Genomic DNA, 4029 nt, shown 5'->3' on the forward strand with positions numbered 1-4029 from the left:
TTTTGAAACGCACGAGCTTCACAGTGCGGGTTTCTGCTGTCATAGAGCTGACGGTTTTTCGCTGACAGCGCGCACGGGATTTTCAGGGATTGAGTTTCTCGTGTCTTTTTTCTGCTTGGGGAGGCAGAATTGTGTATAGCTGGACTGGTTTTGTGACAAGGTCAGTCACGTGTATTTGGCTAGGTTGTCTGTCTGAGACACATATACGGGACACTTGACACCCAGCGGCAGAAGGGGAAGGATCTAATACAGTTTCTAGAGTATGATGGTTTTTCACCGAATATTATATTCGGCACTCTAGGGGAACTTCCACTGCCACGTATTTTGCTGAGGACAAGTCGTCAACTTTCCTTCGTCGGCGATGGCTTTCGCATAAGGATTCGACAAGGGGTTCTGGACGTTTTTGGTCACTGTTGACGAACAGAGACTGTTCCAGGGAGGAAGCGGACTTTGCTTCCATTGAGAGTTACAATCATAGGCTTTTGAGGTAATAAATCATTATTTAACGCTGTTGATGAGTCTGTGTTGTGGAATGAAATACTCTCTGTTGTTCTTTCCAGGTTAGCGCATAATTAACTCTCTGTGACGCTAAAATACTAATCTGTATATGGTTTTTGCAGATAGGGAGAGAAGGACGGAAAATGGCTGTTTTGTTGTTGTAAATAGTCCGTTTTGTGCAGGCCCACGTGCTCGATGAGATATTTAAAGATGACATGTTTTAAGGTGGTGGGTGAGGGGTAGCTGACATGTTTAGTGCACCGATGCTTTCTGTTTGCAGCCTTCGTTCGTTCGTTCGTTCGTTCGATCCGATTCGTTCGTTTCGAGTTCCTGTAACATCTGCACGGCTGACTTTGGCGGGACCTGTTGAAGCTACGCTAACCAGGAGACCGGCTAACCAGGAGACCGGCTAACCAGCGGACCGGCTAACCAGCGAACCGGCTAACCAGCGGACCGACTAACCAGCATACCGGCTAAGCAGCAGCAGCAGAGATAAAGCTAAGTGCACCATGTCGTACGCACCCCGTTGACCACCGTTGTCTTTTCGTATCTATGATTTCATTGGAGTAGTGACAACGTGGGGTGTGAGACACCTGCACGAACTAGAGCTTTTCGAACAGAACATTCTCATTTAACTATATTTACACGGGTTCAGCGTGTTCCTATAATTTTCTACATACTACTGGCATTTTGTCAGTGAACACTGGTTTTTTACGTGTTGAGAACGTAAAAGGAACATATTTTGAGTGAAGGCTCGAGGGAGGTGGAGAGTTTATACATAAACAGGCGTCTGAAACTTATACTTTTGTTGACTCTATTTAATTGTATGCCTGCGAGAGTGGATCGTGGTGTGGTTAGTTAATTAGTAGTAATTAACCGGTTCATAATCACCTTGAGTGATATATTGAAACGTGACACATGGGGGCCAAGCCGGGATTTACTCAGTTAATTTCCAACTGATAAAGACCCACCAATTAAGGATAACTAAGAGCAGATAATCTCGTCAGTGCTCGACTTATTTTCTGCTTGGTGCTACCCTTTTTTGTTTATAGTTTTGATCATATACCACACCTTAAGCGATTCACATCTTGCAGGAAATGTAAATTGTAATTTGTGAGTTATTGTATGCGCTAACTGTGATTATTTCCCTTTCCTTTGTTTGTGAATCTTTGTTGTTGTACGTTCAGAGTTTTCCGTTGCAGAGAGCTGAGCGGGGTTAGCGGATTTGTTATTCGTTTTACTCAGTTTTCTCTACATTGTTGTTTCGCATTCCGTAACAGGTTACATTTTCTACCGTCTTGTTTTACTTGGATTTTTCTCCATATTTTGACTTTGTTGGAATTTTGGGGGGGAAGGGTCCGAGGACTTCTGTCCTAACCAAGGCTGTGGGAAACACTCTGTTTCACCGCAAAAAGCAGCCGATAAAGTAGGCCACGGCTGTGGGAAACACTTTGTTTCACCGCAGAAAGCAGCCATAAAGTAGGCTACGCGATTTGTTCTACACCGTTTGGATTTTTCTTCTGCATTTTCCGGTTGCTGGATTTTTGTATCCACCGCTTTCGTCACCGCGTATTCTAGCTATAGCTGCGTTAGACTTACTTTTGTGATAAAGCTTTGCTAAAACTAACCATGGCTACAGGGGGATCTCCGACGAGGAGAATAACTTTCGAGACTCCTGGCAGTGAGGAACAGACAGAGCGTGACGCACGCGTTAGAGCGCGTAGTTTGCTTAAACGCAAGGAGCTGGAACGTAGGGAAGACATAGAGCGACAGACGAGAAAAGAAGAGCTTGACAGACAAGAACGACAGGCCGAACGTGACAGACAGGACAAGAAAGAGAAAGACGAACGAGACAGACAGGAAAAGAAGGACGAACTGGACAGACAAGAAAGAGAACGTGACAGACAAGAAAGAGAACGACAGGCCGAACGACAGGCCGAACGTGACAGACAAGAAAGAGAACGACAGGCCGAACGTGACCGACAGGATAAGAAAGACGAGCTTGAGAGACAGGAACGACAGGCCGAACTTGACAGACAGGAAAAGAAAGACGAACGTGACAGACTAGACCGGAAGGAACAGGCGGATCGCGATCACCAGCTAGAGCTAGCTAGGCTACAGGCCGAGAAGGGTACGCTTACTCAGGCTAGCGCGCCGACGTTTGTTGCCGACCGTACGAGACTGCCGACGTTCGACGATGACAAGGACGAGCTCGACGACTTTTTACGCCGGTTTGAGCGCATTGCATCTGACCAGAAGTGGGAAGAGGCCACGTGGGCTAGCCGCCTTAGCACCTGCTTAAAGGGACGCGCATTGCAGCTCTACAACGCTTTGGAGGACGACGAGGCGAGAGACTATCAGGCACTTAAGAAGGCGTTACTCCAGCGCTTTAACCTGACTGCTGAAGCCTACAGACGACGTCTGCGTAACAGCAAGAGACTGAGCGGCGAGCTGAGTCATCAGTTTGTGGCACGCCTTAACCTCTACCTGCGGCGCTGGGTGGAGATGGCCGAAAAGGACTGGACCGTCAACGACCTTGCCGACCTCATTGTCATGGAACAACTGATGTCCAGCCTGCGACCTGAGGTGGTGACCTTCGTGCAGGAGCACCAGCCCAAGACTACTCAGGAGGCAGCCGACTGGATCAGAGTGCACGAGGACGCCCAGGCGATCTCCGGCAAATCTTCAGGCTCACGGCCAGGAAAAACGGGAAATTCGGGTTCTTCAGGACCCAAGGACGGGAAGGACGATCAGGGACACAAGGGATCGAGTTCCAGAACTGACATCCAGTGTTACTACTGCAACAAGCGGGGCCACGTGAAGAAGGACTGCCACAAGAGACAGGCTGACCAGAAGGGCGTTCACTTCGTTGGCAGTGAGGAGTTCAGGGACGTCACGAGCTCATGCACCATCCCACAACTCTGCGTTCCGTGCTCCAGGAAACATTTCCAGCCCCACTGCAACGTCTACGTTAACGGAGTGAAGGGCGAAGGTCTGCGGGACACAGGAGCAGACATGATAGTGGTTCGGGCGAGTCTAGTTCCAGCCATGGCCTACACAGGAGACAGCATCAGGGTGAGAATGGCCGAGGCATCTCACGCTTACGACTTGAACACGGCAGTGATCAAGGTCGTAACACCGTTGTTCACGGGGACCATTGTGGCCGTCGTCATGGACGATCCTCCATGCGACTTGCTCATTGGAAACCGGGTTCAGTTTGTGGACGGCGTCACCAGGGAGGTTCCCGTTTATCGGTCTCCCGACGTCATTTCAGTGCTCACGCGGGCACAGGCGGAGCGAGAGGACAAACCTCTCAAACCCCTACCTGCTGCACGAGCTGCCCTGGGGAACGTGACCCCCGCGCTTCTCGCGAAGGCTCAGGATTCTGACCCGACCTTAGCTACTCCTCGGGAGCACGCGAAGTCGGGGAAGGTGAAGCTGAGCGGGAAGCATGGGAGGTCAAAGTTCCTCAGGGACAAGAAGTTGCTCTACCGTGAGTTCAGCAACCAAGAAGGTACATTCAAACAGGTT

Source organism: Littorina saxatilis, linkage group LG6 (assembly GCF_037325665.1).
Source record: "Littorina saxatilis isolate snail1 linkage group LG6, US_GU_Lsax_2.0, whole genome shotgun sequence".
Taxonomy (NCBI): domain Eukaryota; kingdom Metazoa; phylum Mollusca; class Gastropoda; order Littorinimorpha; family Littorinidae; genus Littorina; species Littorina saxatilis.